Here is a 25,056-nt window from a genome sequence, read left to right on the forward strand (position 1 = left end):
GTGAAGCATAACAAAGTGGCCCCTGTAGGATGGCACATGACTCAGTGATATAAATGTGAAATCGCTGCTTAAGTTTAATACTAAGCAGCCCTGCATAAGAAATATTAAAATTCATTTTGGAACATTCTTCAAATAATGAGTGGTTATTTTCCAATGTCTCTTAATTAAACCTATGTCAGTCTTCATTATTAGTAAAACCCACAGGTACTGTAACTGTGTCAATTTAGTGAACCAGTCAGTGTAGACAAGTTGTGGCAGATCTCATTAAGCCAAGCAAACTACTATGTGAATAGGTCCCAAGAAAAATATGGTACACATTGTGTCTGTGCGTCATCCAAAGAAGTGATTAGATCTCGTTTGCACCTAAAATCACGTTAAAATAACAATTTAACTGGCATTAAAGATGCTACAATATGTATGGAAGTAACAACCTGAATAGAAAAAATTCTGTTGCATTTCTGTATTTAACACATATAATTGAATATGTCAGTATCAACAGGAGACCCTTTTGCCTGTCGAAGTAACAGCAGAATTCAGAAAATCAATTGATTATTAAATTGTACTTTTTAAATACTCAGTATGTTGTAAAATATTAGATGGAAATATTGTGTTCACAGTATCAAACGTTATCGAAGATATTGGTCTTGTAATGCTGTTCCTAGTGCCTGGGCTTTCAATACTATGAATGCCACTTTGCATCCAAAATGTCATCCATGAAACCATAAGAGGTTTTAAGCGACATGAATGCATTAGTGCACACACAGAGACCATCAACTAGAATGTGAAGGATAGCCAGATTATGTCATTTATTGGCTGATTTGATGCCAGTGCTTCTATGTTGGAGCGCAGAGTTCCAGCTGATGTCTCCTCGTAATTTTCAAAAGCTGTACACGTGTTGGGTCGCACAATTTTGTTTTAATGTTTGTATGTTTGACAAGGTTGTCATTTGTGACCAGAAACTTATTTTCAGAGCAATACCTTTAAAAAGATCAGCGACTGATTGATTTCTACCAGCCGCTCTTGCAATTGTAGGGATACTTGATGATTTCCAGAGTTTCTTAAAGTAGCTAGACCTACTGGTATTGGTGAGGCACCTGCTGAAGGGTATTATTCCACCATCAAGGATTCTGCACAAATTGCCTACTCCCATTTTTGTGGTATGCATCCCATTTGTACTACAGCATAGCAGTGAGGATAAGCAGAGGCAAACAGAGTAAGTCATGCTTCTGGAAGAGGGAAGAAGGGGAGAGGGAGAAGTGTATACAGAAGGAAGCAATGTCTGCACAGGGAGGTGTGGAATCAGTTATCCTATTCCAAGCGAGAAACAGTATATTTCCAATTCACCATGGACATCCTCACTGAAATGTGCCGCATAATACATAATTGCAGGCTCAAAGCAGAAGAAGGGCAGCATTACTGTAGCTGTGAAAATGACTATGGCTGAGGACTTTTAAACATTCAACTCCTGACATGTCAAAGCAGGTAATATTTGCATTATCTTCTACTTTGCTGTCTACTGTCACGTAAGCAAGGTCACTGAGACGGTGGCTCCGTGAGACTTAAGTGCACTCCATTCTCTCTTGGCAAAGGGAGACAGATAGAAGGCTTCATGAAGATTCCAGGCTCCACCATGCTGCAGGGTGCCATTAACTACTTTGTGGCCATTGTATCACCCAGTTGATAATAGACCATGCATTGCATGATATGGAGGCCAAACAAGGCACACTGACACTTTTCTTGAAAGCTCAGGAAAAGGGTTCCCTGATTGAATAAACTGTGGTGCCCAAAGGAAACTTAATGTCAAGGACTGCAGCCACTGAAAAGGCCTCTTATTATCCTCCACATCAAATGCCACCATGTACCAGTTCCCAGGGACTGCTGACTGACAGTCCAACCCACACATGTATGTTCTTCAGCCTTGTCTGTGTTTGTAACACCAAGTGCCTGTGCAAAACAGCAAAACCAGGTGCTACTCCTAGTCACACTGTTGACACTGAAGAGCTGTCAGTCTCTGATTGTTAGTATCTCTTGGACTGGAGGGAATGGCTAATGACACAAGGAAAGTCTTTTTGTCTTTAACCTCTTGGAAGCTCTGAGAGTTGTTACTTAGAGTTATGGAGTCAGACCCTGCGGTCCAACCAATCCATGCTGAAAGGAATCCCAAACTAAACTAGTCCCAGCTGCCTGCTCCTGGCCCATATCCCTCCAAACATGTCCTATTCATGTACTTATCAAAATATCTTTTAAACATTGTCATTTGTACCCACATCCAACATTTCCTCAGGAAGTTCATTTCAAATATGAATGACCCTCTGTGTAAAATATTGCTCCCTCATGTATTTTTGAAATCTCTTTCCTCTCACTTTATTTTAACTGCCTGATTGACATTTAATCCCATTGCACTGAAATTGTGACCAGCTTTCCAGCTATTGGATGGGGTAATTACCTCAGACTTTAAATTCAATCCGGCCTAATTCTAGAAAACTCAATGTTGCATTTATTGCAACTGTGAATGGACCAATGACAACTAATCTTTGTGGGTTCAGGTAATCTTACTAACTGAGTGGCACAAAAGCCTCAGGAATATTCCTGAAGGATAAAAATTGAGATAACTTCTTAACGCCATACTTCCTGCATCCTTCGTTGATTATTTCATTGGATGTCAGCATTGCTAGCAAGACTCACACCTGTCACCCAATTCACTTGCCTTTGAATTAGTGGATTGTTAGGCCATTTCAGAGGATGGTTAATCACATTGAGGTGGATCTGGAATTACATGTAGGACAGACCCAAAGATGGCAGCTTTCTCTCCCTATAGAACATTATTGATTGAGGTTGGTTGCATAGTTGCCATTGCTGATACTGTCTACATATTCCAGTATTCATAGAATCCCTACAGTGTGTAAACAGGCTATTTGACCTAACAAGTCCACACCAGGGTAACCCACCCAGACCCATCCCACCTATTTCAGGTGGCACGGTGGTTCAGTAGTTAGTAGTGCTGCCTCACAGCGTCAGGGACCTGGGTTCGATTCTAGACTTGGGTGACTGTCTGTGTGGAGTTTACACATTCTCCCTGTGTTGGTGTGGATTTCCTCCGGGTGCTCTGGTTTCCTCCCACTGTCCAATGATGTGCAGGTTAGGTGAATTGGCAATGCTAAATTGCAGTGCTCAGGGATGTGTGGTTAGGTGCATTAGTCAGGGGTAAAAAAAGATAATAGGTTAGGGGAATGAGTCTGAGTGGGTTACTCTTTGAAAGGTCGGTACGGCCTTGTTGGGCTGAAGGGCCTGCTCCCTGACTAATGAACACAACTTACACTACTTCCTGAACACTATGGGCAAGCATGGCCAATCCACCTAACCTGCACATCTTTCGACTGTAGGAGGAAACGAGAGCACCCGGACGAAACCCACGCAGACACAGGGAGAACATGCAAACTCCATACAGTTACCTAAGGCTGGAATCAAACCTAAGTCCCTAGCATTGTGAGTCAGCAGTGCTAACCACCAAGCCACCATGCCATGCTTATGCATTGCTACTTAAATTGAAGTGGATTTGAACCCATCGCCCTGTCACACTAGTTTGTGTTACTCATTCACTGACATTACCTCTACATCAGCCTTGAAGGTGTGAATAATGCACATGCTGCTGATGAATCATTACTTTGGTGAAAATTTCCATCAAACTTTGATTTGTTAAAGAGGATAACAATATCCTGGTGGGCGGCACGGTGGCACAGTGGTTAGCACTGCTGCCTCACAGCGCCAGAGACCCAGGTTCAATTCCCACCTCAGGCGACTCTCTGTGTGGAGTTTGCACGTTCTCCTTGTGTCTGCGTGGGTTTGCTCCGGTTTCCTCCCACAGTCCAAAAATATGCAGGTTAGGTGAATTGGCCAAATTAAATTGCCCGTAGTGTTAGATGAAGGGGTAAATGTAGGGGAATGGGTCTGGGTGGGTTGTGCTTCGGCGGGTCGGTGTGGACTTGTTGGGCCGAAGGGCCTGTTTCCACACTGTAAGTAATCTAATCTATTTTAATGATGGACCTTTTGAAAGCAACATTTCCACAAGAACCAGTTAACTGCTGCTGGACTTGTTGCTTATTTGCTGGTTTATCATGGTCAGAGAGTACAGATTTCTTAATGCCTAGTTTGTGTTATATACAAGCATGGTACGATAGCGTATGTGTTGTGAATTGAGAGTTATAGAGTCATAGAGATGTACAGCACGGATAACAGACCCTTTGGGCCAACCCACGCCGACCACATATTCTAACCCACTCTAGTCCTACCTGCCAGCATCCGGTCCATATCCCTCCAAACCCTTCCTATTCATATACCGATTCAGGTGCCTTTTAAATGTTGTAATTGTACTCACCTCCATCAGTTCCACTGGCAGCTCATTCCATATACATACCACCCTCTGCATGAAAAAGTTGCCCCTTAAATCTCTTTTACATCTTTCCCCTCTCCCCTAAACCTATGCCCTCTAGTTCTGGACTCCCCAACTTTGTCTATTTATCCTATCCATGCCCCTCATGATTTTATAAATGTCTATAAGGTCACCCCTCTGAGTGTGACACTCCAGGGAAAACAGCCCCAGCCTGTTCAGCCTCTCCCTACAGCTCAAATCCTCCAACCCTGGCAACATCCTTGTAAATCTTTTCTGAACCCTTTCAAGTTTCACAACATCTTTCTGTTAGGAAGGAGACCAGAATTGCATGCAATATTCCAACAGTGGCCTAACCAATGTCCTTTAACATGACATCCCAACTCCTGTACTCAATATTCTGACCAATAAAGGAAAGCATACCAAATGCCTTCTTCACTATCCTATCTACCTGCGTCTCTACTTTCAAGAAGCGATGAACCTACACTCCAAGGTCTCTTTGTTCAACAACCCTCCCCCAGACCTTACCATTAAGTGTATAAGTCCTGCTAAGATTTCTCTTCCCAAAATGCAGCACCTCGTGAGAGATTGACATCTTTGAAAGTGGTCTGCAGTCTAACTGCAAAACTGGCAAAAATTATATACCTCAAATACCACGATCTACCGTGATGTTAGAGTATTTATTCTGTCAATAAAGTGTAACAGTGATATGTACATCTCCTGCATTACATTTCTATTACTTCCTGTACGTTTTTACATTGATTTTAGGCGGTGTGTTGATGTTTTTACACAGACTTTTTTGAATGATGCTGATGTCTCGAAACTTTGCTTGGTCAGAGTTTACTGCGGTTATGTGTGTCTCTTGATTATCCGGAATATTTGATCAACTGGCACAGTCCTGGTTCCATAGGCACCAGTTAATAAAAGGTTTGCTGTAATTAAAATTAACTCATTGTTTTTGGCTGCAGCAGGCAACATCTTTGTTAAAGACTTTTTGGTGAAGACCAGATGCTCTACACTGTATTCTTTATGTTGTTGAGAGACAAATTGTGTTGACCAAATATTACATTGTGCGTATGGTCTCCCTTGCAGCATCATGTTGTGTCATCTTTGTTGTTCAGTATTAAGTAGCAGTAATCTTCAAAGCATTGCTAACAGACTATAACTGGAGTAAGATCATTTTCAAAACAGAATTATCTCCAGAGCTTACAGGTCAGTTCTGGAACAGAGAAGCAGACAAAACAAAATGCTGGAAGTTAACTAAAATAATAAAGTTAAAAATCACACAACACCAGGTTATAGTCCAGCAGGTTTAATTGGAAGTACACTAGCTTTCAGAGCGCCACTCCTTCATCAGGTGATTGTGGCAGGTGATTAGGCAATCACCTGATGAAGGAGCGTCGCTCCGAAAGCTAGTGTGCATCCAATTAAACCTGTTGGACTATAACCTGGAGTTGTGTGATTTTTAACTTTGTACACCCCAGTCCAACACCAGCATCTCCAAATCATAAAATAATAAAAGCTCAAAACAATACCTTCCCTGTATACCTTTAAATAACATCCTGTAGGTTCCTCCCTGACTTTTGGTAATATAATTTGCTGCTGAGCTTCATATGATCAGGAAGTCAAGGGCTTTGGCAAACCAATTTCAAAACAGGATTGTTTTGGTTGTTCTAATACTATAATTTGTTCATCAAATAGTCTGGTGTGGCCCTGGATGTCTCATGAATTCCCCATGGCAGCACACTTTTGATACAACCAACAAATTTGGCACCACCATGAAGACACGGGTTTGATACTTGTAAAATCAATTTGTCACAATCCAATTTCCATACCATCCACACTTATACTTAGTTCAACCTTCGGAGAATGCCAAACTGCATATGACTAATTCAGCTCACAAACTTGAAATGAAAGTACAATTACTTGTAACAGCAGTTCCAATTGAATTTTAGAAAAGATCCTATGAATTATCATCAGAATTAATAGCTACATATGTAGTGGATTTAAAAAAAACTGTCTTCTGCCTCACATGGCTGAGTTTGAATTCAGAACAAGTCAGTGGAATGAAGAAAATTTCTTCTGTCTGTCAGGTATAATGGTTTCAAGTAAAATGAGTTTTAATAATCTGACCCCAGACCCAGTAGGAAGAAATGAGTAGTGTAAAACCATCTAATGTCCCACTGATAACACTAAATGGATAGTCTAACACTGAAATTCTACAGTGTAAAATCCACACTGCTGAAGTGCCTGGGTGTTTTTATGATTGTACTTGAGGTGCATTGCTGTGGAGGGAGCTTCAACCTGCATTTATTCTTTACTACACCTGATCGGTAGTCGCTTAATGCTGATGCTAAGTGCTCATCAAAGTGAGGAAGTCATTGTTTTGGAATGGAATGCTCTTCTACTCTGACCACCCAATGTCAGCATGAAGCATTCTTAGGTCAGTTATAAAAGAGCCAGAGGTAAAGATCCATCTGCACTTCTCAAAAAACGTGTTTCAACTCGAAATTGAATGAAACACATCTGCAGCAGCAAGGCCAGCTTTCAGCTTCCCATATACCTGACTGAAACTGGCAATTTAGTGCCAAATTGTCTGAATTATTGGCACTTTCGCTGCCTTGGGGCAAGCACATGAATTAATTTCACTGCATTTCACAGATAAAATAAAAGATGCTCATCCTGTTTGTCAGGGATTGCGTTCAGTCTGGGTCCCAGATATGAAAGGGATGCTGGTGTGTGTGATTGAGAGAAATGTGGGAGTGGGAGAAGGGGCTACGATGTTACTATGTGGACTCATTCCACAATGTCAATTTTGGCTTCAGGACTGAGTTACAACATAACCCTTTGAATTTAGGTTTAAAACCAGCCCCGCTTGATAGGTAGAAGTTTCCCCTCTTTATTGGCTGTTAGGGTTCAAATGTTCCTACAAGTGATCAGCCCACAATCTCCAAAATATTGCAGGCTCATATTTACAGATCTATTTTCTATCCCATTTCTATCCCACTCCCTTATTCCTGGTTTGATCTTTAAAAATTCCAGTCACTGAATTTGGTGCACCCTCATTATAATTATTGCAGTAGTTTTCATTCTAAATTGTTTGGATAGGTTGAGGACTTTAATAATATTCCAATTAAACATAAAAACCATTACTTAGATCAAAACATCATAAATATCCACTGGCCCCAGTATTATGTTAATAAGAAAATACATATACTCCGTAATTTTTTGATAATATTGCTAAGTTTTAGAACTCTGCATTGAAACATATAGAATTCTTAGGGGACTTGATCAAGTGAATGCACAGAGGTTGTTTCCACTTAGGGTCATAGAGTCATAGAGATGTACAGCATGGAAACAGACCCTTTTCTCCAACTCATCCATGCCATTCAGATATCCTAACCAAATCTAGTCCCATTTTCCAGCACTTGACCCCATATTCCTTGTTAGGCAGTCTAGCATCAGAGGGCAAAATCTCAAAATAAGGGGTTGCATGTTTAAGACAGAGATGAGGAGGAGTTATTTTCTCTCAGTGAGTAGTGAATGTATGGAATTCTTTAGCACAGAGCATGATCAAAGTTAGGCTATTAAATATATTTGAGGCTGAGATAGACTCAAAGAAATCAAGATTTATAGACAAAAGGCAGAAAAGTGGAGTTGTAGGTTATTAGATCAGCAACAAACCCGTTGAATAAAGGAGAAGACACAATGGGCTGAATGGCCTACATCTGCTCCTTCAACATAATGTCTTAATTACATTATGTTAAATTTATGGGTTTTTTTTCAGCTTCAAATAAGTAAATAAGAAGTTCAAATTTAGTGACTTGAACTGAGTAAGGCACCTTGTCTTTACTCAAGAATCTTGTACTTTGAAAAAGTTGACATTGATTAACTGACATGACTGCATCTGCAGAACAAAATATCTGTTTTTAAATGGACAGAATGATATTCTGCTAGAAACATTTATAGAGTCAGATGTACAGCATGGAAACAGACGCTTCAATTTAATTGTTTTGTGTTCCTGGGCGTACTGGGTGAAAGCTTTTCTGATAATTGGTATTATCAGTAAGAGGATATAATGAATGTTGTTTGCATAACTTCTCCCTATCAAAGGCCATCTGTGGGTCATTTATGCATCTGTCTTGTGGAATCTTGTGGCAAATAGAATTAAGAAGAATCCAAAGAGGTTTTACAAATATATTAAGGACAAAAGGGTAACTAGAGAGAGAATAGGGCTCCTCAAAGATCAGCAAGGCAGCCTTTGAGTGGGGAGATACTAAATGAATATTTTGCATCAGTATTTACTGTGGAAAAGGATATAGAAGATATAGACTGTAGGGAAATACATGGTGACATCTTGCAAAATGTCCAGATTACAGAGGAGGAAGTGCTGGATGTCTTGAAACTCTTAAAGATGGATAACTCTGCAGGACCTGATCAGGTGTACCCGAGAACTCTGTGGGAAGCTAGAGAAGTGATTGCTGAGCCTCTTGCTGAGATATTTTTATTATCGATAGTCACAGGTGAGGTGCTGGAAGACTGGAGGTTGGCAAATGTGGTGCCACTGTTTAAGAAGGGTGGTAAGGACAAGCCAGGGAACTATAGACCAGTGGGGCCTGACCTCGGTGGTGGGCAAGTTGTTGGAGGGAATCCTGAGGGTCAGGAAAGGCAAGGACTGATTTGGGATAGTCAACATGGCTTTGTACATGGGAAATCATGTCTCACAAACTTGATTGAGTTTTTTGAAGAAGTAACAAAGAAGATTGATGAGGGCAGAGCAGTAGGTGTGATCTATATGGACTTCAGTAAGGCGTCCGACAAGGTTCCCCATGGGAGACTGATTAGCAAGGTTGGATCTCATGGAATACAGGGAGAACTAGCCATTTGGATACAGAACTGGCTCAAAGATAGAAGACAGAGGGTGGTGGTGGAGGGTTGTTTTTCAGACTGGAGGCCTGTGACCAGTGGAGTGCCACAAGGATCGGTGCTGGGCCCTCTACTTTTTGTCATTTACAGAAATGATTTGGATGTGAGCATAAGAGGTACAGTTAGTAAGTTTGCAGATGACACCAAAATTGGTGCTGTAGTGGACAGCGAAAAGGGTTACCTAAGATTACAACAGGATCTTGAGCATCCAGGGAACAGGAGAATCGACATTTCGGGCATCAGCCCTGATTCCAGGACATCTGTCAGGAAGCTAGGATGTTTTGGAATTGTTAACACTACGCATAAATGGCCATTAAAAAGTGCAGAAATGTGTTTCTAGCAAGCTGTTTGAAATGGTCATCAAACCTCTTCAAATGAACTTCCTAAACTTTCAAAAGCACCTGTCAAGAGGACCTATTGAAAAGAACTGGCAAAAATATGGAACGAACATGACTAAATCACCTGTTAGAGGGAGGTGTTAAGATGTTAAGGTATTTAAAAGTTATTCACTTTAAATCTTTGAAAAGTTTGTTTGAACTTTAAATTTTTGTTTCTGCTGACATAAACTTGTGGATTTCCATTACTGGACTAATATGATTTAACAACCATCTATTATCACAATGAGGTGACTTCCATCTCAGTTTGGGAGGTTATAAACCATCTGCCATTATGAATGAATTCCAATGATTGCTGTTAGAAAAGATAATGCACTTGAATGAAATATCATTTTAGACTTTATTTAGTTAGAGAGTTTTGAGAAGATTCGTAACTCAGGTTGAGGTCGTAGATTTGCTCGCTGACCTGGAAAGTTCGTTTTCAGATACGTTGAAGGTTTCCTCTATCAATAGACCATCAATAATACCCTCATTGGCATAAAAATCACTATAGAGGAGGAAAACAACAATCAACTGCCATTCTTAGAAGTTGCATTAGAGCGAACAGCCAATGGGGATCTTCAAACCAGCGTCTACAGAAAAACAACACATATGGACCAAATACTGGACTGCAGAAGCAATCATCCCAACATCCACAAACAAAGCTGCATTAAAACATTATTTCAACAAGCCACCAAGCACTACAGCACAGAGGAAAATCACCTATACCGTGTATTCAAAAAGAATAAGTACCCAATGAACATAACCTGCTGATTTCTCAGCAACAAACCCCAACAAGCAGACAAAACACATCCAGAAACCTTAGCAACTCTCCCCTACATGAAAGGCATCTTGGAAATGACTGCCAGACTACTCAGACATCGTGGCATCATGGTAGCCCACAAACCCACCAACACACTAAAACAGCAGCTAATGAACATGAAAGATCCTATATAGACAACAAGCAAAACTAACATCATTTACAAAATACCTTGCAAGAACTGTAACAAACACTACGTTGGACAAACAGGCAGAAACCTAGCCAACAGGATACATGAACATCAACTAGCAACAAAAAGACATGACCTACTCTCACTAGTATCTTTACATACACATGAGGAAGGACATCACTTCGACTGGGTCAACACATCCATTCTAGGACAAGCCAAACAAAGACATGCATGAGAATTTCTAGAAGCATGGCATTCTAACCGGAACTTTATCACAAATACATTGACTTGGATCTCATTTACCGCCCCCCCCCCGAGAAAAAAAATGAGAAATAACATCACCACAGGAAATGATGTCACCAACTCACAGAAACCTAAACCCATAAATAAAAAGTGGACTATGCCACCAGCACTTCATCCGGAGGCTAACTGATCATGTTACCTCGTATGGTGATGAAACATCTGAAAATGAACCTTCCAGCTCAGCGAGCAAACCTGCATCCAGAATTTTATTTAGTTGAAGCAATTTTTTTTTGATGAAGAGGTATTTCTCCAATATAGTAAAGTCTTCAATATATGCTTAAAACTTCATTTTATAGAACTTAATTTTATCTCATCTTAACATGCATCTTAAGGTCAGTCCAGGGTGGACACTTGGTGAGTTGGCATGTACAAGATTAGTAAGTACAAGGGTAAAGGGCAATGGTTAGAGGAAGTATGGTTAGAAATAAGGATATGAGGGAGCATAAGGGGTTGAGAGAGTAATGAGTTGGAATGGAGAGTATAAGGAGTTATGAATGCAGTTAGAGTACTTGGATGAGAAAGGGGAATATGGCAGTGGGCACTACTGAGGGCTGGAGGTATGTTTCATCTTTTGCTAAATACTAAGTATGCTGAATGCTGAAATTCTGGAAGAAAATCAGAACATGCTGGAGGGATTCAGGAACTCTAGAAGGTCCTGTGGAGATAAAAAGAGAGTTAAGATTTTGCATTTATTCTGACTCTTGTTTGGAACTGAACTGAGCTTGAAAATATTGGCCAAGTGGAGGAGGAGCTAGCAAAATAGATGGAAAGGGTGGCCACAATAAAAGACAAAGTGAGTACTGGCAGTGGTAGGAAATTACTTTGGATTTAAAGGAAGTGTTAATAGTAGGTGTAAATAATAATACAAATTTAGGTCAATAACATATAGCTGTCAAGAGTGTAAACTCACACAGTCAAAATACTGGGGAGGAGAAATTATGTAATTAAAATGGAGGAGAATTTTCATGCTCTGAAGTTGTTGAACTCAACACTAAGTCCTGAAAGCTGTGGAGATATGTTTTTCTTTAAAGTTTGAGTTCATTTGTGTGATTTTCACAGAGGCTAACAATTGAAGCCTGAGAGCAACTGTGGAAAGCAAAAAAAAAGGATTTGACAGAAGCTGTAGACCAGAGTGAAGAGCTATGCCAATCAAAGGCTATTTCTGATTCACACCATCTACAATTAAAAGTTAGAGAGTTGGATGGTCACCCAGCTGGATGTTTGTGAAAGCCCCCCACCTCTCCAAAAAATACATACTCCCAGAATATTGAGGGACACTGAGGATAATTAAAGTGAATTCCTGAAAGCTGTGACACACCTTCATTTGGTCCCGAAGAAGTGAGGCAAGCCTCAAGATCTTAAAAAGCAAGAAAAGTCTTAAATGAATGCAAAAATAGAACAGAGAATATCTTGTTGAAAATTTTCATCTTGAAGTACATGTTTATGAAATGTAGTCATATGTTAGTTCTCATTTTATTTCTTGTGCAGTGAAAATTTCTGTTTAAAACATAAATGCCTTGTTTGTTTAACCTTTTCTCTAATCAACCTGTTCAGAGATGTTATTACACACCAATGGAGCAGGTGGGACATGAACCCAGGCCTCCTGGTTCATGGATAGAGACACTCTCACTGTGTCACAAAGCAATGGTTCAGTTAATAACTGTGTGTTCAAATATCTTTTCAAATATTATTGGACTACCTCATGATCACATTGCAAGAATGATCCACAAAATGATTATTTACTTCAAAACAATCTCAATGCAAAGAAGATGTCCCATTATGCCCCATCTATGGACTGAAATTGCCATAAACACAGAAAATAATGCTGTTACAGATTCTGAAATATCATAATATCACAAGCATTTTCCCTTACTTTTATGCTCACTCCCTTGGGTTATGTAGAAAGCAAGCAGATGTTGAGGACTAACTTTAAATAAATTTCACAGAGACTGTTTTTGCAGACTGTATAAGAATCATGTCTTCTTCAATGAAAACATTTCCCCTGCAGTCACAAATATGAAGTTTAAAGCCATAAACATTATAATTTCAAATACACTGTATAATGTTTTATGGTCAAATGTATTTTCTGTGAAGATTCCAGTCCTGAATTTCTGTCTCTATTTTTTTCCTAATGGATCCTTGTGTACATCGAACACAGTCAAAAACAGGATCTTCCGTGCAGAAACTCCTTGTTCACTGTCTGAGTTTATTGACATTTAAAATGAGTAGACTATATATTTCATACCTTCTGTGTCATCTCCAGGGCAGTTCTGGCCGTTCCAATGAGTTAAATATTGAGCGATTTTTTAAAATGTACATCTTCAATCCTAATAAGAATACATCCTTGTAGATTTCCATCCTGATATGAAGGATATAATGGCCTTTATTGTCATAGCTTAGCATAGAAAGCAGAAATGACTGACGTTTATTTAATTTTTTACACATATATAGACTACCATTTTTAATTCAGGGAAAGGATGATTTTGGTCCTGATTTTGATCACTTTCCATTTTTAATTATGATTTGGTTGAGTGAGATTCATGGCTCATAGCCACCATTCTTCAAAGAAACAGAAGAAACAGAAGTGTTTGCCATTGCTGGGATCTTCTGGTGTTCATTCCACTGCACCATAATTAAAGTTTATCTGTGTACAACTTTAGATACTGCAAGCCAAAAACTGTGGTGCTCAAGATTTATTATTGTGGTTGGCCTTGTAGAGAATCACCACACACTTTTATTTTTTGCATTTTTTAGTTTGGAACAGTGAATTGAAAGTAAGAATTTGAAGAACGTTGAATAGCAGCTTGTTTAAATAGAGAAGTGAACAAAGACAGGTGTTTTCTGTTGGGAACTAGCCTGAAAAGTGTGCAACTTAGTGACTGATCTAAGGACTGTCGATGAACTGACACCAAGTGACTGCAATGCAGATGGTTGGCAAATCATTGATGTTGAATTGACCAGCCAGGGAAGGACAAATAGTAAATAGTAAGCCACAGGGAATACTGATGGAAAAGAGAAAATAAAGAAAGTGAACAGGTTCTGACAGGATTTGGCAGGAGACTGTGAATGTTGGAATCTTCCAAAGACTGTGTTTCTTCTGTTTTATTCTCTTTTCTTTCTCTCCAAATATCAACTTGTTGAATGTTCTGAGGAATGAAACCCAGTCTATAAGACATAAATAAATATTTCTAGAATTCTGCTGAAGTTGTTATCATTTACTAATGACTTCGGAATTCGAGCAAAATATAGAGTTCCACTTGCTGTGAACAAACCATTGTCCAAGGATTTAATGAAGGTCCATAACCTTGGTTTTGAAACTGTTTGTTGAACTAACAAATTATAATTCTTTTACTTCCGTGTCTGTCTGTCTGTCTGTGAATGGGAATATTAGAACATAGAACATAGAAAAATACAGCGCAGTACAGGCCCTTCGGCCCTCGATGTTACGCCGACCGAAGCCTACCTAACCTACACTAGCCCAATAACCTCCATATGCTTATCCAATGCCCGCTTGAATGACCATAAAGAGGGAGAGTCCACCACTGATACTGGCAGGGCATTAAATGAACTCACAACCCGCTGAGTAAAGAATCTACCCCTAACGTCTGTCCTATACCAACCTCCCCTTAATTTAAAGCTGTGTCCCCTAGTAACAGCTGACTCCATACGCGGAAAAAGGTTCTCACTGTCAACCCTATCTAAACCCCTAATCATCTTGTACACCTCTATCAAATCGCCCCTAAACCTTCTTTTCTCCAATGAGAACAGCCCCAAGTGCCTCAGCATCTCCTCATACGATCTTCCTACCATGCCAGGCAACATCCTGGTAAACCTCCTCTGCACCCGTACCAGTGCCTCCACTTCCTTCCTATTGTATGGTGACCAAAACTGTACGCAATACTCCAGATGCGGCCGCACCAGAGTCTTATACAACTGCAACATGACCTCAGGACTCTGGAACTCAATTCCTCTACCAATAAAGCCATATGCCATCTTCACAGCACTATTTACCTGGGTGGCAACTTTCAGAGATCTGTGTACATGGACACCAAGATCCATCTGCTCATCCACACTACCAAGTAGCCTACCATTAGCCCAGTAATCCATCTTCTTGTTACTCCTACCAAAGTGAATGACTTCACACTTAGCTACATTGAACTCCATTTGCCACCTTTCTGCCCAGCTCTGCAACTTATCTATATCCCGCTGTAACCTGCCACATCCTTCTTTGCTGTCCACCACTCCCCCGACTTTCGTATCATCCGCAAACTTGCTCACCCAGCCTTCAAGCCCCTCCTCCAGGTCATTTATAAAAATGACAAACAGCAATGGTCCCAAAACAGATCCTTGTGGAACACCGCTAGTAACTGCACTCCAAGATGAACCTTTACCATCAACTACTACCCTCTGTCTCCTTCCAGCCAGCCAATTCCTAATCCAAACCTCTAATGCACCCTCAATGCCATACCTCCGTAATTTTTGCAGTAGCCTACCATGGGGTACCTTATCGAACGCCTTGCTAAAATCCATATACACCACATCTACTGCTTTACCCTTGTCCACTTCCTTAGTCACCTTCTCAAAGAACTCAATAAGGTTTGTGAGGCACGACCTGCCCTTCACAAAACCATGCTGACTATCCTTGATCACATTATTCCTATCCAGATGTTCATAAATCCTATCCCTTACATTTCTCTCTAAGACTTTGCCCACAACAGAAGTGAGACTCACTGGCCTATAGTTACTAGGGCTGTCCCTACTCCCCTTCTTGAACAAGGGGACCACATTCACTATCCTCCAGTCCTCTGGCACTATTCCTGTAGACAACGACGACATAAAAATCAAGGCCAATGGCTCCGCTATCTCCTCCCTAGCTTCCCAGAGGATCCTAGGATAAATGCCATCAGGTCTAGGGGACTTATCTATTTTCACCCTTTCCAGTATTCCCCGGACCTCTTCCCTACATACCTCAAAGCCATCCATTCTAATCACTTGTGACTCAATATTCACATCAGCAACAATGCCCTGTTCCTGAGTGAATACTGACGAAATGTATTGATTTAGTGTCTCCAATCTCCTCTGCCTCTACGCACAACTTCCCACTACTATCCTTGACTGGACCAATACCTACCCTAGTCATCCTTTTATTCCTGACATACCTATAGAAAGCCTTAGGGTTTTCCCTAATCCTACCAACCAAGGACTTTTCATGTCCCCTTCTCGCTGCTCTTAGCTCTCTCTTTAGATCCTTCCTGGCTACCTTATAACTCTCAATCGCCCCAACTGAACCTTCACGCCTCATCTTTACATAGGCCGCCCTCTTCCCTTTTACAAGGGATTCCAATTCCTTATTAAACCACGGCTCCCTCACAAGACCCTTTCCTCCCTGCCTGACTGGTACATACTTATCAAGGACACCCAATAGCTGCTCCTTGAACAAGCTCCACATATCATTTGCGTCCTTCCCTTGAAGCCTATTTTTCCAATCCACACATCCTAAGTCATGCCTCACCGTATCATAATTTCCCTGCCCCCAGCTATAACTGTTGCCCTGCAGTGCACACTTATCCCTCTCCATCACTAGAGTAAAAGTCACCGAGTTGTGGTCACTGTCCCCGAAGTGCTCACTTACCTCCAAGTCTAACACCTGGCCTGGTTCATTACCTAGAACCAAATCCAGTATGGCCTCACCTCTTGTTGGCCTGTCTACATATTGTGTCAGGAAACCCTCCTGCACAGATTGGACAAACACCGATCAATCTAACGAACTTGAGCTGTAGCTTTCCCAGTCAATATCTGGGAAGTTAAAGTCCCCCATAACAACCACCCTATTACTTTCACTCTTCTCCTGAATCATCCTTGCAATACTTTCCTCTACGTCTCTCGGACTATTAGGAGGCCTGTAGAAAACTCTTAACAGGGTGACCTCACCTTTCCTATTTCTAACCTCAGCCCAAACTACCTCAGATGGCAAGTCTTCCTCCATCGTCCTTTCCACCGCTGTAATACTATTATCAAAAAAGATTGGGCTTTAGATCTTATTAGAGTATCTTCTTGATTATCTGTGTTCTGCTAAAATTATATTATTAATAATAAACTTTTTTTTGTTTTAAGTTACAAACTTGCTCTGCAAAATCTGTTATTCATAAAGTCCAGTTAAGAACAATTGGGCAATTTTGATAATTTCACAGTGTTGTGAATCCAATGATAGTTAGACTGATTTGGTTTAACCTGCTATTCCTGTGTCATAACATCTAGAAAGTCAAAGCAGTTCCCTGCTTCATGGACAGAGACCTGAAGGTATTACTGGATGAGGTGGTGGAGAAGAGTGCCAGCATTTTCATTGTTGACTGCTAAAGGAGACCAGAATACTACACTCAACTGGTTTGGACTCAGATGGTGGCCTGGGTCAATGCTGTATCCAGTGTTAAACAGAATACATAGCAGTGCAAAAAGCCAGTCAATGACGTGGAACCTGCAAGGGAAAGTGCCATCAAGTTCTCTTTGCTATTTCACACTCACAGGGCCAGCAGTCACTGTAGGTCTGTCATAGCACACTCCTCTCACCATAGCTCATGGACTACAACGTTCTTTGTTACATACACCACATTTAGTCATTGGCTTTTACTCATATCATCCTCTGAAACTATTAGTCCTGCACACTTCCTACTCACTCACTGGGGAAACCTCACCACCTCTCCACTTACATTGTAGACATTGCCTGCCTTTGTCTCATTTCAGGATAAGCATACTCTCAACTGGTGTCATGAGCTGAGCCTGCAGTGAAAGCATGGTGGTGGTGGACATAAGTTGATGTGCATTTTGTCTCCACAATGATATTTTTGCCTGATATCCTCATTACGTTTTCCTCATTATAAAAAACTTGGGAATGAATAAGATGGTAATGAATGATCCAAAAGACATTTATTACAGCTCAGTAAACTATACAAGTACCACACTCACAGGCATGTCTGTCTCTGGGCTATCATTATTCATTTTAAACAGTAACATGTTTCTGTCGGCAAGAAACCCAAGGTAAGATGGAGGCTGAGACCTTTATATCATTAGGTGATCATACAGTGTTGATAACACTGACAAACTGCCTGCGAAACATAAACTAATGCGTTGACTGTGGGATATGATACAATGTCCCCGGTTTACATCGATTAAAAAAAGAGTCATAGAGTCATAGAGATGTACAGCATGGAAACAGACCCTTCGGTGCAACCCATCCATACCGACCAGATATCCCAACCCAATCTAGTCCCACCTGCCAGCACCCGGCCCATATCCCTCCAAACCCTTCCTATTCATATACCCATACAAATGCCTCTTAAATGTTGCAATTGTACCAACCTCCACCACATCCTCGAGCAGCTCATTCCATACACGTACCACCCTCTGTGTGAAAAAAGTTGCCCCATAAGTCTCTTTATATCTTTCCTCTCTCAACCTAAACCTATGCCCTCTAGTTCTGGACTCCCCAACCACAGGGAAAAGATTTTGTCTATTTACCCTATCCATGCCCATCATAATTTTGTAAATCTCGATAAGGTCATCCCTCAGCATCCGACGCTCCAGGGAAACTAGCCCCAGCCTGTTCAGCCTCTCCCTGTAGTTCAGATCCTCCAACCCTGGCAACATTTTTGTAAATCTTTTCGGAACCCTTTCATGTTTCACAACATCTTTCCAATAGGAAGGAGACCAGAACTGCATGCAATATTCCAATAGTGGCCTAACCAATGTCCTATATAGCCACAACATGACCTCCCAACTCCTGTACTCAATACTCTGACCAATAAAGGAAAGTATACCAAACACCTTCTTCACTATCCTATCTACCTGCGACTCCACTTTCAAAGAGCTATGAACCTGCACTCCAAGGTCTTTTTGTTCAGCAACACTCCCGAGGACCTTACCATTAAGTGTATAAGTCCTGCTAAAATTTGCGTTCCCAAAATGTGGCACCTCGTATTTATATGAATTAAACTCCATCTGCCAATTCTCAGCCCATTGGCCCATCTGGTCAAGATCCTGTTGTAATCTGAGGTAACCCTCTTCGCTGTCCACTACACCTCCAATTTTGGTGTCATCTGCCAACTTACTAAATGTACCTCTTGTGCTCGCATCCAAATCATTTCTGTAAATGACAAAAAATAGAGGACCCAGCACTGATCTTTGTGGTACTCCACTGGTCACAGGCCTCCAGTCTGAAAAACAATCCTCTACCACTACCCTCTGTCTTCTCCCTTTGAGCCAGTTCTGTATCCAAATGGCTAGTTCTCCCTGTATTCCATGAAATCTAACCTTGCTAATCAGTCTCCCATGGGGAACCTTGTTGAATGCCTTACTGAAGTCCATATAGATCACATCTACCGCTCTGCCCTCATCAATCCTCTTTGTTACTTCCTCAAAAAACTCAATCAAGTTTGTGTGATATGATTTTCCACGCACAAAACCATGTTAACTCTCCTTAATCAGTCCTTGCCTTTCCAAATACAAGTTCATCCTGTCCCTCATGATTCCCTCCAACAACATGCCCACCACCGACGTCAGGCTCATTGGTCTATAATTCCCTGGCCTGTCCTTACCACCCTTCTTAAACAGTGGCACCACATTAGTCAACCACCAGTCTTCCAGCAACTGACCTGTGACTATCAATGATACAAATATCTCAGCAAGAGGCCCAGCAATCACTTCTCTAGCTGCTGACAGAGTTCTAGGGTATACCTGATCAGGTCCTGGGGATTTATCCAAAAATGATCCCAAACAGTTATACATGGCTGTCAAACATTGTCAATTCAATAATTGCACACAGATATAAAAATAGAGTCAACAAAATAATCAGTTTAAACTTCAATATATTGCTTTGCAGGCCTGAAAACATCCTGTTCCGGTGATCATGTGCTCAGATAGAAAGGTATGTGTTTTTCTATAATCCACTTTTTTGACAACTTGGTTGACTTGCTGCTGTTTAGTGTGATTCAGTATTATTGCACAAACATCAAATTGGAGTTATCTTCCTCACTCTCTTTGTGCACGCATGGTGTATCAATCCTTCATTTGTACTGGCTTCGTTCCTTCTTAATGTAGACCATAATCAATAAGTACTTTGTTTCATCTGAGCTGGTTGAAATTCTAGAACCCTTTGCTGATATTTGTATTTTCAGCATGCACATTCTCACATTTACACTCCTCGTGTTCAGTGTGCCGTTTTCTACTTGCCTGCTTGTTGTGATTTTTATTAATTTCCCTCTTTGTTTTAGAATAAGATTGCAATCATTTTCTGATCACTACTTCCTAAAGAATGTATTGCAAAAAAATTAACCTCTCCTTGTTGTACAAAACCAAATTGAGTAAACCCTATTCCCTGGCTATTTCCTCAGTTTAGTGTTCTAAAAAGACATCCTGTATACAATCCAGGTATTTATTCATAAGAGTGTTATTGCTAATGTGGTTTGCCTAGTCTATATTTAAGTAAAGTCACCTATTATTATTTAGCACCTTGTTGCATGCATCTCTAATATCCTGTTTAATGCCATCCCATACCTCATTATTAGTCTTTGGAAACCTATAGACAGTCCCTACTAACGTTTTTCATTCTTGGTTGTTTAGTTGGTTGCTAGAAAAGTCATTTTTATTTGCCTTCTAAATATAGATTGTGCTGGGGATGGTAGTCCTTTCTCCAGTCGCATTTCATGAAAATGCAGCAATACAGTATGAACTTTTATTTTGTTGCTTGATCCTTAATGGTCATTGACTTAATAATGCATACCATTTGCTCTGCAAGAATATTTGCATGTAGGTAAGTGGGCATTCATACACAATTTGGTCTGAGAATGGAACAATTGGTTTAAGAAATATAATAAACCGAAGGAAACAGATTGAAAACAAATGCAAATATATGTAGAGATAAATGCATCAATAGCTCTACATGAAAGAACAAACTGTTAGATAGACAAAAGCTAATTAGATTTGATGACAATTTACAAAAGCAATTGATTCAAACAGGATTATGGGTTTGAAATCAGCACTTTGCTTTCGTTAATAATTAACAGGAACAGTTATCTTAATGTTTAAGTCATGCTTTTGGTGTTCCTTCCGGAAGTCTGATGGAGTAATATGCTTAACATTGCGGTCAACAGTTAAAAGTTAACAGTAACCCATTATTTCCACGAAAACATTATAAAACATAATTGACATGGCAAATGAAAATAGAAATAAAATATCACCATATTGGGGATTGAATTCTTTTTAGAAATCTGAAGAGAACAATTGGCTCAACCAGAAGTGTCACAGGATTATAAATAACTGATGTGTCACAAAATAGAACAAAACAAGGTTTAACTTTTCATTTTAAAGGTCTTCAGTCATAGTTTCATTGTGACACAGGATTTCATCTACTGAGGACATAACTATTGAAAATGATTTAGCTCAATAGTGAAATTACACATGGAAGAGAACTACTTACAAGTATGTTACAGAAAATGGGAGGAGTAGGCCACTCAGCCCTTCAAGCCTGTTCTGTCATTCTATACAATCATGGCTGATCAACCAACTCAGTTGCTACTTTATTCCAAATCCTTTAATCCTTTTCATCCTAAGAACTATATCTAAATCCTTTTTGAACACTTTCAATGTTTTGGCCTCAACTGCTTTTTTTATGGCAGTGAATTCCACAGGCTCATCACTGACTTTGTATTTAGATTGGGGTATTTAATTCATGTCAGTGAAGTTTAGTGCAAGTTATTATATAGTCTGTAATCACCATCTATACATGTTTTAACTTCAAAATCCTATTGGTCTATGGTAAAACAATAAAATTGCACAAAATATCTTCCCATTGATCTTGACATTTTTGTCAGTGAGGAATACAAAATAAACTGGTGCCGAAGCATAATTTCTTTAGCAATGGCAGCAAGCCAGGATCATTCATGTTGTTAACTAGTAGTTCATCAATTACGAGCAACAATGACACCCCTTACCAACATTGATTTTGGTAAATCATTGCATTGAGTCATTGCTAAAAAACAACAATTATTTTGTCATACTTCAACAAGTGATAACTCACTCTGGCCATTTCACACCAGTGTTGGATGTAAGAAAGTCTCTCCCACACTCTTGTTGCATTATGGACAGTGCAGTAAATGACATCCATTCACATGAAATGAATGCAATGTGTCAGATCTTCATATTTGCATATATTGCAGAATCTCAGAATCGGTTTAATGCAAAAGAAGGGCATTTGGCCCATTTATGTCGGAACTGGCTCACGGAGCATTTTGACTTAGTGTCAATCTCCCGTCTTTTCCCTGAAATCCTGCACATTGATTCTATTTAAATTGTTATCCAGTGCTCTCGTCGATGTCTTAATTGAATCTGCCTCCAGCACATTTCCAAGCATTGCAGTCCAAACCCAAACTATTTGCTGAGTGACATAACTTTTTTCTAAACTTATATTTCCTTCTTTTGCAAACCCCTTAAAATCTGCGCTCTCTGGTTCTCAATCATTTTATGAGCAGAACCATTTCTCCCTATCTAGTCCATGCAAAGCTCTCTTGATTTTGAAAATTTCTCTCAAGCCTCCTCCCAGTCACCTCCTTTCCAAGAAAAAAAAGTTCTAATTTCACCAATCTGTCTTCATAACTTGTCTTTCTCATCTCTGGAGCCATTCTTGTAAACCTCTCCTGCACTCTTTCTGATGTGTTCATGCCCTTCCTAAAGAGTGGTGCCCAGAACTGTACACAATCTTCTGGCTTCGGGCTAATGTTCTCTGTAATTTATTTTTTTGGTGAGCTGATCTCTGAGGGATGTATAGAAACTCAGAGCAACTATGCAGTTCCAAATTATGAAAGAGGTTTGAGAACTTTCAGTGGATTGATTTTAAAGGATGTATCTATGTCCTGTATAAGTTCAGCATAACCTCACTGCTATGGGATCGTATGTCCCTATTAATGAAGCCTAGAATACTATATTTTTTTAAACAGATCTCTCTACCCATTTTTCCTGCTGCTTATAACCAGTCCATTCCATGCATTGGTAATATCTGTCTTAACCCCAATGTGATTTTCAACATGGAGACTCTCAACTCATTGAAACAGATGGATCAGCTTTTCTCGTTCTGCCAGAATACACAAAGGTATGTAATGTAACAATCCACGAAGGGAACAACCCCATCAATTGCAATTCAGAGATTCCAGAGATTTGCTACATTTTGGTCACATCCAAGCAGAGCAGATTCAGCAAATTACATCTGGAGTTTGCACATTCTCCCTGTATCTGCATGGGTTTCCTCTGTGTGCTCCGGTTTCCTTCCACGATTGAAAGATGTGCAGGTTATGTGGATTTACCATGCTAAATTGCCCATAGTGTTCTAGGCTAAGTGTATTAGTCATGGGAAATGCAGGGGGACAGGGAGAGGGGAGAGGATTGGATCTGAGTTGGATGCTCTTTGGATAGTCAGTGTGGGCTTGATGGGCTGAATGGCCTGCTTCTACATTGTCAAGATCCTTTGATACAATGATTGATTCTCTGATAACTATCTGCAACAGGTTAAAAGATCATGATCAGCAGGTGGTCTGTACTTATCCAACAGGTCACTGAGCTCCTGTCAATTCTGTTCCTCACAGATGGACTAGGACTCTCTAAGAATATGACCTTTAAAAGCAAACAAGTCATGATTTTACAAACTCCATATCAAAGCATGCTACAGCATGTGCCTATTGGTCATATGAGTGTAAAAGTATCGTAAGAAATTGAAATGTAAATCCATACATTGGCCAGGTATTACTAAGGACATCAGTCATTAAGAGAACCTCAAGATTCCTTCTGAGCCATGGTGCAAGATTGCAACTGGTATTTTGCACATCTAAACTTACATTTCATTTGGTGGCTGATTATTTGACCAACTCCCCCTTTAGACGACAAAATGACGATACCACTAATGAAGCAGTTGTTGGCATTTTAACGGTCGTATTCAGCACTAAGTGTACCACAACAAATGGGCCACAATACACTGGTGCAGCTGTCAGAGACATATACAGGAAATGAAGTATTCAATATTTTACCTCCTCTCTTCACTATCACCAGTACATGACCTCATATAATGTGCTATTTGTACTGTCTTATCCATGGTCTTCAAGTGTGAAGTGATTAGTCAAAGTTTTCAGATGGCTCTGCTAAATCTACATGGCAATCCTCTAGACAATGATTTATCCTCACCAGCACCTGTCAAGCTTGGGAAACAGACCCACACAGTTATTCCTGCCTACACTCTCACCACCGAACCACTTGTGCACGACGCATTGCTAAGAAAAATAGAGATAATGGTCCAAGAGTAGGATCAATTAACATGGAGACAGCTATTACAATTTGAACCAGGACAAAGCATAGAAGTTTGAGATGTCCATATGAAATTAGGGGCTTGTGGCAAGATAGTATGGTATGTCCAACTTAGGTCATATTATATTTTAATGAGAGCGGTCAAATCATGTGAAAAAATTAACAATATATCCGAGTTGCACATCACCACACAGTCACATGGTCATGCAGGATGACAAATCAGAAATTGAAAGTGTTATGTCAAACAACAAGCACATCTACAAATGATACACATCTATCCATGACATACAGTTCCCACACTGCAAGGTGCACTGTAAAGTCATGTTAAATATATCTTATCATGTTGACAGTCTGCCAAGGCATAATCTTGTTATACATACATATAGACAATTTATCTATATACATCCTTGTACATCTTATTGAAAAAGGCTTCTGATTTGTCATTGAACTAGAGCACAGATTGGGGATTCTTTAGCTCAGTTGGCTGGATGGTTGGTTTGTGAACTAGTATGATGCTAACAATGTGGGTTCAATTCCTGTAGTAGCTGAGGTTACCATGAAAGATTTTGCCTCACCTGAGGTATGATGGCCTTCAGGTTAAATCCCCATCAATTATCTCTCTCTAATGAACGAGCAGCCCTGTGGTCTGGTAAGATTACGGGGACTTGACTTGATAGCACAGATTCCAGAACAGATCTGTTTCTATCATGACAAATGACCTTCTTAATTGGAAGTACTCACCTAATTTTAGTCACTCCGTGTAATGGAATCAGTA

The sequence above is a fragment of the Chiloscyllium punctatum genome, chromosome 7, assembly GCF_047496795.1.
Source record: "Chiloscyllium punctatum isolate Juve2018m chromosome 7, sChiPun1.3, whole genome shotgun sequence".
NCBI classification, from domain to species: domain Eukaryota; kingdom Metazoa; phylum Chordata; class Chondrichthyes; order Orectolobiformes; family Hemiscylliidae; genus Chiloscyllium; species Chiloscyllium punctatum.